The sequence below is a fragment of the Scyliorhinus canicula genome, chromosome 5 (assembly GCF_902713615.1).
Source record: "Scyliorhinus canicula chromosome 5, sScyCan1.1, whole genome shotgun sequence".
NCBI classification, from domain to species: Eukaryota; Metazoa; Chordata; class Chondrichthyes; order Carcharhiniformes; family Scyliorhinidae; genus Scyliorhinus; species Scyliorhinus canicula.
The window spans coordinates 149,916,411-149,931,100 of NC_052150.1; the positions used below are offsets into that span (position 1 = coordinate 149,916,411).

Sequence of the window (14,690 nt, forward strand, 5' to 3'; positions counted from 1 at the left end):
TCATGATGGATATTTATTTATTAAATTATATTTCTAAATATACAGAACTATTGACATGGATTTATGAAAGCGTTGACAGAAGTGTTTCAAAAATAGTTCACGTTAATAATTTCACATTGTACAAAATCTGAAGAAGCTCAATTTTCAAAGTAAATGGGAAAGAATCATGGACAACAATTGCCTGATAGATACTTGCAACAGCTGTGATTAGAAAATACTGCCAAACCTAAAAGGACAGAGAGAACACTAACACATTAAATGTGTGGGTGACAGCAGGACCAAGGCTGGCTGTGGACCAAGCGTGTTCCTCTGGGCCCCATCCGAGAATTCTGGGCTCTGCTGCCCTGGGTCCCATAATCGTCCCATCCAGCTTTCGGCTGGGAAATTAAAATTCACTTTCACTTCCTGTTTTATATTTTGCCTTTCCTGTTTCCTATTTATGTTACTTCTGTATCTCAGCGATTGCCTGTAACTATCTTTCTGTCTTTCACTTTGTGTATGTCTCTGTTTGTCTATCCTATTTACTGACTATCTGTCGCTTTCTTTGTCAGTGCCAAGTCACTTACTGTCTTTTTCTCTGTATTTGCTCACTGAATATTATTACTTCCTTTCTTTCTGGCACTCCCTCTGCTTCTCACACTTTCTCTCTGTGTGTCCGTCTTTCTTTGCTTTCTGTACATCTCATTTCCAACATTTCCTCTCGTGTTCTCCCTAGCCGCACTAACATGGGGAGGCAAAAGCTATTCTGCTGGGATCAAAGTTGGAGCCAATCATAATCCACTCTCCACTTCTCTTTTAAGTTCTCTCTGCTCTGAATAATTCTGAATCACCCAAGTAAACAGGCTGGTGATATTTTTCTATACAATACAAAATGGCTTTCTACAAACTGGGATATGATAAAGATGTTTGAATGCTGATTACCAACACAGTAATCTTGCAGCTTAACTGAGCCAATATAATAAAGGTAAAACATATTTTGTCCAGTAAATTCTGTGTAGCCATTGAGATTGGAAGCACGATGTATCTAATAGCCTGTTACATATTTTTTCTGCTGGTTATGAAAATGTATCTGGCTCCCAGGTTGAACCAGCATAAATAGTCCTTCAAAAACAGCGGGGGGTGAAATTTAAAAGGAATTACGTAGAGAAACAAATTTTGAGATGGCAAAGGAGGCTACAGCATAAGTGAATGAGGATGATATATAGATGACAGCAAAATAAAAAAGGTGGAAATGCATTGCACTAATCTGAACCACAGTTATTTCATTTGGATTCACTTGCAGCCTTTTGAATTCATGTCTGAAAGGCTTGTATGGTTCTGTCTCAAATGTATTCAACTTCAAATCGTCGACCAAACACTGCACAATTTTCTCAGCAGTCTGTTATTTGCTTTCGCTGAGAGCACATCCAAATCCATAAGTTCATTGCACAGAACCAATATCAATGCTTATCTAGGTCACTTACAGCTCTTGCTAAATCACAGACTTGTGGTGTTAAGAGACCACTGACTGGAGCATTGCTGGAGGATGGGGCTTATGCCGTACTTAAAATAAAGTCAGTTTGAATTAGGGCTCCCCCCCCCCCCCCCCCCCCCCCGCCGTGATATAGATGTTCACTGAACATCTTAGTTTAATCTCTTTATCTGGGGCATTGTTTCCACTTGTTTAAATACAAATCAATAATTTATTCCTCCAGTTTCTTTTATTTTGTGTTTTCACTGTGTGTAATTCTCAAATCATGAAGATAATTTTCCAGACTCTCTGGCCCTGTATGAGAAGGGTTAAGCTAAAAAATAACGGAGCGGAGCCCAATTTGACTTGTTCTCAGTATTTGTTACCTTCAGGGACAGAAAATCATAGATATTAAACTGTAATCTGTAATTCCATATCACACTATTTTAGTGTATCAGTGTGTTATATAAATGACCTTGTATTCATGAGAAGGGATTCTTCTTTTTTACTACCACATAAATCTCTTTCATTATCTATTATCTGCAAGAGGGAGTTTATTCACATTTCTTCATTCCTTATTTTTAGTCATTTTCCTGCAGTAGGTTAAACATTTTCTAAATCATTTGTGTTATCTTCTTTTTTTTTGCTGTTATAGTTGTATAATTACAGCTGAACCTAGTTATATCAAACCAAATTATTTAAATCCTGTTATTAAATGCCCCAACACACTGTACCTTTAGGTATGTTTTTCGATTTTCCCACCATACTTGATCTTTTTATTTGATCTTTTTATTTACTTTTAGGGCGGAATTCTCCATTTTTTTGTCTAAGTGCAGCGGCGAGCGATTCTGGTGGTGCCCGTTGGCCAGCATGGCGTAAACCCGCACCCAATTCCGCACTTGGAGCCTCATTAATTATGCACACGTGAGTATCTGTCCAAATCACCTGGCGGGGCGGGAGCTGCCATCACTGGTGGGTTAGAAGGTCCGGGTACCAGATGTAAACGTATATTTAACACATACATCTCACTCTCTGCAAGACTGTGCAGGATGTCCGAAACACAGAAGCGAAAGGCTAACAACCTCACCAGGAAGCCTGCACCCTAATTCAACCACCATTCCCTCGAGGCTTTGATTTGAGGCGTCTGGCACAGAGGTATAGCCTCTACCTAAGGCATGGCCCCAGGAAGCATACCAAACTCACCTGTCTGGCCCGGGGAGCTGTCATGCAGGAGGTCAGCGCGGTTGGGAACCGTGCCATGTAGTGCAGGAAGCGAATTAATTATCTCATCCGCTCAGTTCCTCTCGCAGCTCCCTTCACTATCAAACTCTCACCACAGCACCATCTACTCGAATGGCGGATCTCTTCACAGATCTCAAAAATCAATTAACGGGGGACACTTTTCAACACTCATACTCACACGGACACTTTCACCATCTATCATGTTGCTCAAACTTTGTCCCTTTCTGGCGAGGGCTCATCATACACAGGAGACATACATTTCACCCAATCATCTGCTTCACCCCCTCTAATCACATTACATTGTTTTGTCTTCATAGAGGCCAAGCTGACACACAACACAAGAGAGCAAACCCAGAGTGGGAGAGGGAAGGCAGAGATAACCACTCTCATTGAGTTTGAGGACACTGCAGCTGATCTTGCTGGGGAGGACAGGGATATCTCCTGCGACAATGTGAAGATTAGCATCTCCTGGCAACCTAGTACAGGTAAGAGCAAAATACCGCAGATGCTGGAAGCTGAAAACAGAAAATGCTGGAAGATCTCAGCATCTGACAGCATCTGTGGAGAGAGAATAAAGCTAGCATTTCAAGTCTGGATGATTCTTCATCAGAGCACAGATCACAGCTCCATCGCTTCATCAAATTCTGTCAATCACATGAGTCAAATGTACTCTGAAAGAGTGTCAGCTCATCCACTGCATCACGAGCAGATCACGGCCAGCCAGGCTGCTGAGCAGCAGGAACAGGTCTGAGGATGCGGGGGCTCACGAAGGGTTGTCACAGCACACCTGCACCCTCCACCAGTGCAAGGCACACACCTCAGTGGGATATGGCTCAGGGTTAGAATTGGGGTCACTTTCTGGAGACCACCTCACAGAAATGTTCCTGCAGCAGTCGGAGGCAGGGTGTGAGCCCAGGCGGGCTGCTGGAGACCAGAGTATTCCATTCATGTGATGTCAACTTCAGGGCAACTAGCCTCTGGACACTTGTGTGTCATCAGGGAGATGTGTTTAAATCTTTATTTGGAGTGTAGAATGGAAAGGTTTTGAACCTTTATTCCTCAAGGGACAGCAATGGTTGACGTCAGCTCATCAGCAATGATAATCTAGCAGCATCTGGGTCTCCTCACTGTTAGTATCTGATGCCAAGACATTCATTTTTGGATGCAATCCCTAGGTTGATCTGCATCTTGTTCATGGCAGCGTCAAAAGTATCAAGCCTTGTCTCACATCGTCCATTCCTCAGTGGACTTTAAGTTGACAGTCAAACATACAAATTAGGAGGAAGAGAAGGCCACTTGATGCCTCAAGGCTGTTCCTCTATCCAATGAGATCATGACTGATCTGATTGTGACCTCAACTCCACATCCCTGTCTACCCTAGATAATCTTTCACTCCTTCGTTGATCAAGAATCTATCTAACTCTTCCATTAAAAATATTCAAAGACTCTGGGCACGAATCTCCGGTCGCGCTGGGCTCTCGCTTGAGTGCAATCCGAATGGAGAATGCCGGGAAAGCTGTCCAGCGGGCCTCCCGACAGGCTCCGCACCTCCTGGGATTCTCCGAAGTTCCGCAAGACGTCAGAGTTGGAACCCCGCCCCAAATGGGCGGGACCGAATGACGTTGCGGAGGTAGGTTGTAAACCTACTTGTGACCTACCTGCGCGGGATCTAATGGCCTTCTTTGATTGTTCAGCCTCCCCAGGGAGGCTACTGCTGGACACCATTCTGTGCTGGTCCACACAAACATGGACCAAGCGGAATGGCTTCCGGGGGATCTCTCAGGCCATTGGAGACCACAGGGTGGTCGGGCTAAGTGCAGGGTGGCACCCCAGCTCTCCACCTGGAACACTTGGAAACTTTGGTACAGCCCAGCAGGCACCTTGGCATTGCCACCCTGGCACTGCCAAGCCAGTAGGAGCACTGCCTGGGTGCCAGGGTGGCACTGCCAAGGGTGGCTGAGTGCCAGGGTGGCACTGCCAAGAGTCAGGAGGCAAAGAGGCCTTGCCCATAAAATGAGGGTGGTGGGTAGGTTTGAAGGGTGGGAGAGTGCAGGGCAGTTAGGTAGGGGCTTTCGGGAGGTTGGAGGTGGATGATGGGTGTGGGTCCTGAAAGGGAGGGATGTTGTAAGGGGGCTTGTGGAGGCCTTAAGAAGGGGGACCCCAGAGACACCATAGCAGGGTGTCCTCACTTGGGTGGTGTATGGTAGTGTCCATGTGTGTGTGTGTGGGGGGGGGGGGGGGGGTGACATTGTCCATGGGTGGGGACTCAGGGCACCCTCTCAAAATGGCGGCCCGATCCCTGAATTCAGCTCTCCACTGCTAAAAGAAATTCTAAATGTGGGCTTAGAATTGTAAGAGAATTGTAAGTGAGAAACTCCCCAGGGCCCAAAAAAGTGTCATTCAATAGCGGTGGGGAACTCGCTGGCAGAGCCAGTGGGAAACTCCCTGAAAAACCCGTCACAAATAACTTTGAAATTTTTTATGCCAAGTCTCTGTTTCCTGTTAGCTCGCTAATCTTCAATCCTTGTCAATATGTTACTCCCTGCACCCTGAGCTTCTACTTTACGCAATAACTTTTGATGTGGCACCGTATCAAATATCTTCTGGAAATCTAAGTGCCATACATCCACTGCTTCTGCACTAACCACAGCACATGTGACTCCTTCAAAGAACTCCAATCAATTGGTTAAACATGACTTCCCTTTCACAGAACCATGTTGACTCTGCCTGAATGTCTCTGAATTTTTTCAAGTGCCCTGCTATAACATCTTTAATAATGGCTTCTAACATTTTTCCTCTGACAGATGTTAGGCTAACTGGCTGATAGTTTCCTGGTTTCTGTCTCTTTCCCCTTTTGAATAAAATAATTATATTTACTATCTTACAATCTAATGTACCCTTGCCCGAATCTAGGGAATTTTGGAAAATTAAAACCTATGCATCAGCTATCTCATTAGTCACTTCTTTCAACATCTTAGTGTGAAGTCTATCTGGACCAGAGCATTTGCAGCCTGTAGATCCAACAATTTCCTGAAGCTCACTACCTTGGTGATTGCAATTTTCCTGAGTTCCATCTTCCATTTTTTGGTTTACATCTTTCTGGGATGTTACTTGTGCTGTCTGCAGCAAGGCAGATGCAAAATATCTGTTTAATTCATCCTTCACCCTACCTTCTATTACCAATTCCCCAGATGTACTTTCTCTTAGACCAATGGCCACTTTGTTAACTATTTACTGTCCATCATTTTATTACTAGTTAACTTTCTCTCATACTCTATTTTTCCCCATCTTATCAATCTTTCTGTTATACTTTGATGTTTTTTATATTCTTTATAATCATCTGAGCTGCCACACAAATGCATGCCTTCTTGAGATTTGTTTTCTTCGTTAACCACAGATTTCCTGATGACCCTGACGAGCTTCCCGCCCCGATCTGGAGGGACTATTTAAATAGTTTATTAAAACTGTTTTACATCTAATTGATAGGAAGGACGTCCAATTCACTTACCAGCTGGGATGACCAGCACCCCCCACCGGCCGAGAGTCTTACTGACATGAATTGGTACAGGTCCTGAGGAACATGGACCTGGCGGCTTGCAGTCCAGGAATGACAAGGTGGTAGGTACCTTCCCAACAATTGCCTCCATGGTGCCGAGGGGGTCCAACATTGTAGGTGTCGGGGAGGCTTGTGCTGGACTGGAGGGGCTCATGTCGGGGATCTTTCCTGGGATGGGGATTGTTTGGCTGTTCTCCCCATCTGCAGCTTTAAACTCATTAAGCAGTCACTCAGTATCTGAAAATTCAAGTTTTCTTATAATAAGCTGAAATTGTTCTCATCTGTACCCCTAAACTCTTTAAACAGTTACCCTGAATCTCAAAAATACACATTTCCTAGAAAGAGCAAGTGTGGGGGCTGAATAGGGGGGATTTTGGGGGGCTTGAAGGGTTGTGTTAAGCCAGGAGGACCCTTTCCAGTGACTAGGGTCGGTGGGTTCCCTGACAACTGACCACAGCGGTGGGAAGTGGGGGGGGGGGGGGGGTTGGCATTGCAGCAGCATTCTGAGATAGAGGTGCCCTTTAAGAATGGTGCCCTGGGTCGGGATTCTCCCCTACCCGGCGGGGTGGGGGGTCCCGGCGGGATGGAGTGGCGTGAACCACTCCAGCGTCGGGCCACCCCAAAGGTGCGGAATCCTCCACACCTACAGGGACTAGGCCGGCGCCGGAGTGGTTTGCGCCCCACTGGCCGGTATGGAAGGCCTTTGGCGCCACGCCAGCCGGGGCCGAAGGGACTCCGCAGGCCGGCGTGGGTCCGCGCGTGCGCGGGAGCGTCAGCGGCTGCTGACGTCATCGTCGCCCATGCGCAGGGGGGTTCACCTTCGCGCCAGCCATCGCAGAGGCTGACATGGCTGGCGCGTAGGAAAAGAGTGTCCCCATGGCACAGGCCTGCCCACAGATCGGTGGGCCCCAATCGGGGGCCAGGCCACCGTGGCGGCAGCCCCTGGGGCCAGATCGCCTCGTGCCCCCCCCCCTCCAGGACCCCAGTGCCCACCCGCGCCGCCAGGTCCCGCCGGTAAGGCACTTAGTCCAATTTACGCCGGCAGGACCTGCATATTACGAGCGGGACTTTGGCCCATCGCGGGCCGGAGAATCGCTGGGGGGCCGCTGTGGCACGATTCCCGCCCCCGCCAATTCTCGGGCGCTTCAGAATTCGGCGGCCGGTGGGGGCGGGATTCACGTCGCTCCCCGGCGATTCTCCAACCCGGCGGGGGGTCGGAGAATCCCAACCTTGGTCCCGGAGGAGTGGGACCTGTCAGAGAGATTAGGTCCCACCCCTCTCAGTTCCAGCGAGTACCTCGGTGTGCCATGGAACAGGAATCTACCCTTTTGACGGTAAAATCTTTTCAAAGTTCCATTACATGGCACATTGGAGTGCCTCCTATTGCCAACAGGAATCACTTTGGTTGGGAACGGTAGAATCGCGGCCTTTAATTTTATGATTGGTTGTTTGGTGGCAGGCCGGAATGGAACATCTAATGGGAATGAAAACGTAGAAAACACGCCAGCGCAAAAACATGTTGCAATTCTCCCAATGGCAGATTCGTCTTCCCGCCGCCTTGTGGCATGAACACGATTGCCATTCATTTGCATCTCATGAATGCTCATTAAAACAGCTGCTGCTGGCAGCCTGTCAGGCCTTCCCATTTTGCTTCACTCCAGCGGGAATTTTGACTGGTCTAAAACCCAATTGCTAAACGGTGGCTTGCACAAGGCAGTTCTCAATTCAAAAAAGACTTTGAGGCGAGCACAACAAAACCTTTCTGCCGCAGAGCTGTGGCAGACCGGTTCCTGCCCTCCATCCCCACGCCGTGCTGGTGGACTCATGGACACTCCTGTGTCACTGTCTTGGTTCAGTACTGCAGCTGAGCTTGGGGTGTACATGGGTCTCCTTCCCCCTGGTACCACACACCAGCGTTTATCTGGACAGCACTGTGCTGCGGGACTCATGCAGCCACCACAATAAAGGTCCAAAGTTGGACAGTGGTGGATTGTGAGGTGAGGCTGGTGACAGGTAGGTGGAGGGGTAACCTGCCAAAGACAAAGGGGGCAATATGGAAAGAGCGCTGTGGAAAGAGGGGGAGGAAGAGTGAGTGCTCACGATGACAGGCAGAGGGGCAAGGAGGTGGATGAATACGACAAACAATGGAAGGCAGCGGGGAGACCAAGGGGAGCGATGCTGGACACCAACAAGGCTGCATAAAAAGCTTGAAAACAAGGACGTTAAAGCGATATAACATTGTTTACTGGAAGGGGATAGGTAAAGACTCCAGATGCAGTGGGGCATGGGCGCCCCATAGGTGATGGACCTGGGGGAGGGCGGTTGAATTGAGGAATAGACTTCTGGGCTGAAGAGAGTGATTGATATGTGTGCTCGACTGGCATATAAATATGATGTCAGGACCTTTGAACCCGCCAGCTGAGGGCAGGTGGACAAATCAGCTGCTGCCTATCAGGTGACCCAGAGTGGAACACACCTGTGCATAATTAATGAGATTCCGAGTGAAGAATCTGTTCCCGTCATTCTGGCCAGCGGCAAGTTGCGGCAAGACATGCCCACTTTTACGAGTCGCCCACTAAACATGGGATTCTCGCTAGCCCACTGAAATCTGTGGCAGGAATCGGAATTTGCACTGATTCTCCCAGTCCACCACGCCGGCTATAATAGGATTCCCATAGCCCTGTCGCGCTTCCTACCCCAACCTGGCTGGAACATGCAAATAGCTCATTAGAGCGGTGTTTATGTCTAATTGATAGGCAGGATGCCCGATTCACTTCCAGCTGGGATGCTCCAGCCCTCCCAGCCGAGAGTCCGCTGGCGTGAATTGATGCAAGTCCTGAGGAATGTGGGACAAAATTCTTCGACCCCCAGCAGGGTCGGAGAATCGCCTGGGGCCGCCGAAAATCCGCCCCCCGCCGTGGCAGAGATTCTCCGCCACCCGGGAAGTGGCGGCGGCAGGAATCTCGCCACTCCGATCAGCGAGGCCCCTGCGGTGATTCTCCGGCCCGCGATGGGCCGAAGTCCCGCCGCTGGGAGGCCTCTCCCGCCGCCGAGGTTTGAACCACCTCTGGTAACGGTGGGATCAGCGGCGCGAGTGGGCCCCCGGGGTCCTGGGGGGGGGCGGGGGCGGGGGGCGATCAGACCCAGGGGGGTGCCCCCACGGTGGCCAGGCCCGCGTTCGGGGCCCCCGCTCAGACTCCGGGCCAGTGCCCTGGGTGCACTATTTCTCTTCCGCGGCCGCCAGGGCCTCCGCCATGGCGGAAGCGAAAGAGAAACCCACATCGCACATGCGCCGGTGGTGACGTCAGCGGCAGCAAGGGGAATCCTTCATGGGAGGTGGGGGTCAGGCGGGCTTGTGCTGGGATGAAAGGGGTCAGGTCGGGGGTTTTCCTACGATGGGGCTCGTTTGCTACTCTACCCATCTGCAGCCTTTAAACCATTTAAACAGTCGGTATGTAACAATTTAAGGTTCTCATAATAAAGTGAACGTGTTCTAATCTTTCCCTACAAACCATTTAAACAGTCACTCAGTATCTCAGAAAAGCACAGGCATGATTCAGTGGACTGTAGTTAAAGTACGTTAAATGATCTGTTTGGCAGAGTGTTTCTCAGGGCCTGTAGCACATGTCTAGTCAACCGCACTTTCCCATTTTATTTTCCCTTGGGGAGATTCTCTCCACCAGGGCTGCATTTAGAGAGATTGCCAGGAAAGGTTCCTCATAGGTCGGGATGCCCTTTCAGACACCCCACACCCCTGCCCCTCATTTTTGTGAACCCCCTCACCCCTAACAATGGGAAGACCCCAGGAAACCCCCCTCACCCCCCTCTACCTGGCAAGACCCCCAGGCCCAACCCCTGGGAACACCAACCTGGCACCCAGGCACTCTGACACTGCCAGCCTGACACTGCCCCGTCACAATGCTACTCTTTAAAAGTGAAAGTGATCCCATCCGTACACCTTAAACGTTAAAAAGTCAGTATGTCAAGTTTAAACGTCTGTGAGATGAAGGTCACAGTAATCCCTTTAAAATGGTGGAAACCTTTGAAGTGGTTTACCCACAGTCAATTTCAATTCCCTTTAAAATTTAGAAGCCTGTGTGCATAACTAGAAGCCTAAAAGCTTTGACCTGCATTGTTAACTCACACCCCATTGTCATTTAAAAGCTTTCTACTTGACAAGTCAAGGCAGTTTCAAAGGGGAGATTTGGATCTTTTATTTATATAGTTCTGCAGGGATCCACAAACTTAAGAGAGCGTATGTTCCATTAACCCTAGTTTTTTTTAGAAGGTTGCCTCTTTATTCTCAAGTCCTTCCTAGAAAGAGCAGCTGTGGGGGCTGTCTCTGTTCTTTTGAGGAAGCACTTGAGAACAAAGAGGCAACCTCATAAAAAAACTGCCCTTTCAAAATGGAGCTCTGAATTCAGCGGTTTGGGACCTGTGGAATGGAACTGAAAACCTGATTGAGGGTAAAATCTTTTCTAAGTGTCATTGCATGGCACGTCGGGGTCACTCCTCGCGCCAGCAGGAATCACTCTGGTTTTCCCGTTGGTGGGAGCATTAGGGGTGGGATTTATTCATGCTGGCCGGAAATTCCAGTCCCACGCCAGCGTACGGGTTTCCCGGTGGCAAGGGGTGCTATCATCGGGAATTCCCATTGACAACGACGAGACTGGTAGATCCCGCTGGCGGGCCGCCTCGCCTGCTGAAAAACACACAGCGGGGTGGGTCGGTAAATTCCACACTGAGACCCCGATTGGGAGAATCGTGGTCCGAGGCTCAAAATGGGAGAATCCTGTCCGATGTCCTCATTTATTTTCTGATTCATTTTACTTTTGAAGCGCTGGATCAAATGTTCAATTAAACTTTCCACAATGGTTCTGGCAGTGTGCGAGATAACCAACCTAAAGCTGATTATGAAAACACCTTACATCATTTGTGCTGGTACGCTGAATAGCAGTTCACATTGCACTCATTCCTTACATTTAATCAGACAGAAAACTGATACATCGGACATAAAAAAAAGATATGGGAGGGTTACCTAGAGTTCATAGATATTTCCATACACCAATTCATGGTTTCACCCCTTGTGGATATGGATTTACGTATTACCTTGGGAAATGCTCACTGGCAATGGGAACAGGTAGCAACAGGAATTTCACAAAACCTTGTGACATCGAATATCTGAATGATGGTCCAGTTAGTCATATACTGCAGCTGGGTCACCCAGTTTGAGCTGAGGCCACAGTATCACAACAATTTTGGCTCAACAAAATACCAGGGGTGCATGGAAATCTGAAATAAAACAGAATGTCGGAAATACTCAACAGCTCTGGCAGCATCTGTGGAAAGGGAAATAGAGTTATGTTTCAAGTCGAATATGACACTTCTCCGGAAGTCAATGTAAGTAGAGATATGACAGGCTTATGGGGGTGGGAGTAAGAACAAAAGGGGAGGTCAGGGGTAGTGTGGAAGGCAGGAGAGATTAAATGACAAATGCCAAGGAACAAAAGGCAAAAGGAATGTTAATAACTGTAGGAAAGAAACAACACATTTTTTCAGAGTGAGTGCAAATAGCAGAATAATGAACTGCTTTTGGAGTGAAATTTGGTAATACTTCACAAACATCTTAAAGATGGGCACATAGATAATAGAGGCAGGAGGAGGCTTTTCGACCCTTTGAGCCTGCTCTGCCATTCATTATAATCATGGCTGATCATCAAGTTAATACCCTGAACCCACCTTTCCCCCTTATCCCTTGACCCCTTTAGCCCCAGGAGCTATATCTAATTCCTTCTTGAAATCACCTCTCACTCTTCTAAACTCCAATGAATATAATCCTAACTAATTTAGTCTCTCCTCATATGACAGTCCCGTCATCCCAGGATTCAGCCGAGTAAAACTCCCTCCATAGCAAGAATATCCTTCCTCAGATAAGGACATGAAAACTGTACACAATACTCCAGGTATGGCCTCACCAATGCCCTATACAATTGCAGTAAAGCATCTCTATTCCTATACTCAGGGCCGGCTCAAGGCACCGGCAACTCGGGCAGTCGCCCGGGGCGCCATGTGCTAGGGGGCGCCAGAGACTCGGGTCCCGCGCATGCGCAGTTGGGCAGGTGCCAACCAGCGCATGCGCGGTGGCCGCCCTCCCCCAGGGCGGCCCCCCCCAGTCCGCCCCCCCCCCCTGCTCGGTCCGCCCCCCCCCGCTCGGTCCGCCCCCCCCCGCTCGGTCCGCCCCCCCCCCCCCCGCCTATGGTCACCATTGACCTATAGTGTCCACCCCCCTCCCCCTAACATTCAATGCCATCCAATCCCCGAAAGAGTACCGTAAATGACACCCATGAATTGTAAGCACCCCCCCCCCCCCTCCCGGACTCCTCCCTCCACTTGTTCTTACGAAACTCCTCCCCCCCAACTTCTGTTCCTTCCCCCCAATTTTCTACCCCGGCTAGACTCAGCGGAACCTGTTCTGCCAGGCTCCGATGGCCGCAGCCCCTCCCCCCACCTCACTCCCGTTCACTGGCCGGCTTAAATCGGCCTGCATGGAGCCCCCCACCCGGGTCTCTTTCCCCCTTTCCTGGTCCCAGGAAAACCAAGAAATCCCCTTTAGCACACAAACCCCACACACACACCCAAGCCCCAAAGAGCCATCATTGCAAGTGAAAGTCCCATCTCTTCCCTTGTCCAAATATATACAACGTCGGCTCATTTCTGTCAACGGGCAGCACGGTAGCATGGTGGTTAGCATAAATGCTTCACAGCTCCAGGGTCCCAGGTTCGATTCCCGGCTGGGTCACTGTCTGTGCGGAGTCTGCACGTCCTCCCCGTGTGTGCGTGGGTTTCCTCCGGGTGCTCCGGTTTCCTCCCACAGTCCAAAGATGTGCGGGTTAGGTGGATTGGCCATGCTAAATTGCCCGTAGTGTCCTAAAAAGTAAGGTTAAGGGGGGGGGGGGTTGTTGGGTTACGGGTATAGGGTGGATACGTGGGTTTGAGTAGGGTGATCATTGCTCGGCACAACATCGAGGGCCGAAGGGCCTGTTCTGTGCTGTACTGTTCTATGTTCTATGTTCTATTTAGCACATACACCAGCACACAGTGAAAAAATACAGTTACAGGAGGCTACATCGGTACATGACCATTTTTCAATTCAGCCACAGTCCTTCTGCCTTTGCAAACTCCTCCGCTGCTTCCGCCGTCCCGAAATAAAAGTCCTTGGATTTGTAGGTCACCCTCAAATTAGCTGGGTATACTATGCCACACTGCACCTTACTGATGTACAGCGCCTTCTTCACCCGGCTGAAGGCAGCCCGCCTCCTCGCCAGCTCCACTGTAAAGTCCGGATATATGCGTATACCAGCTCCAGCCCACTGCACCACCCGCTTCTGCTTTGCCCAGCACAGGACCTTTTCCTTCACACTGTACCTACGAAAACACAGAGTCACTACTCTTGGCGGCTCACTCGCCTTTGGTACAGGCCTCCATACCGATGAGCCCGATCCAGTTCATATCGGGAGGGATCGCCCCCCTCCCCCAGTAGCTTTGTCAACATCGTGGCAAAATACTCAGTTGGCCTCGGGCCTTCCACTCCTTCGGGCAGACCCACAATCCTCAGATTCTGTCGCCTGGATCTGTTTTCCAAGTTGTCCATTTTAGCTTGCAGACCATTGTTGATCACTATCACCTTCCGCATCTCCTTCCCCATCGAGGTAAGTTGATCACTGTGCTGCAATAATGTCTCCTCCACTTCCTAGAGCGCCTCACCTTGCTCCTGCACCTCCGCCACTGCACTCAATACCGCCGCCCTCACTGGGGCAATCGCCTCTTTCACCAGCACTTTCAATACCGCCCCTGTCTCCTTCCTCATCGCCTCCATGTTTTTTGTAAACTGCCTTCCGAGTTCCGCAGCCATCACCTTCATCATTTCTTCAGCCGTGGGCAATGTGGCCTCCCATGGTGCCCCAGCCTTCATTTTTCTTGCCGTCCCCGCGGTGACGTTTCCACTCCCCGACAGACTTTCAGCCGCTTTTTTCACGGCCGTTTTATTTACTTATTTTCGACATTTCCCTTCACTGTGCCTTGTCCCTGCTTTTGCCGCCTCTATTGCCCTTGGGACCGGGCGTTAAACCCCGAAAATGCCGTTCCCGAACGGGAGCCTTCCAATGTGCGGTTGCTTCCCGCCCGCTGTCACCGGAAGTCCCCATTTATACTGTTCTTTTCAAGACTCCCCTCGGTAATAACTAGAGCAGGAGGGCAAAAGGGTGCATTATTTATTGTAAATCTCATGCAGTAAAATTCATGGTTGGGGGTCAGGGGCTGGGGGGTGGGGGGGGGGGGGGGGGTACTGCTCTGATCACCCACTGAAACATTGGTTGAAGATCAATGGAAATCCTGGGGAAGCAATGTCAATAGCATTTACACCATTTCTCCATGATTTCCACT

General features: G+C 49.5%; 1 long non-coding RNA gene across 1 annotated transcript; it reads left to right on the plus strand.

The window, feature by feature from the left end:
• Positions 1 to 829: 829 nt before the first annotated feature.
• On the plus strand, positions 830 to 3,160 carry LOC119965643. Its single transcript, XR_005460589.1, has 3 exons — positions 830 to 964; positions 2,254 to 2,374; positions 3,010 to 3,160. It is a non-coding gene; the product is annotated as an uncharacterized LOC119965643 (long non-coding RNA).
• Positions 3,161 to 14,690: the final 11,530 nt, after the last annotated feature.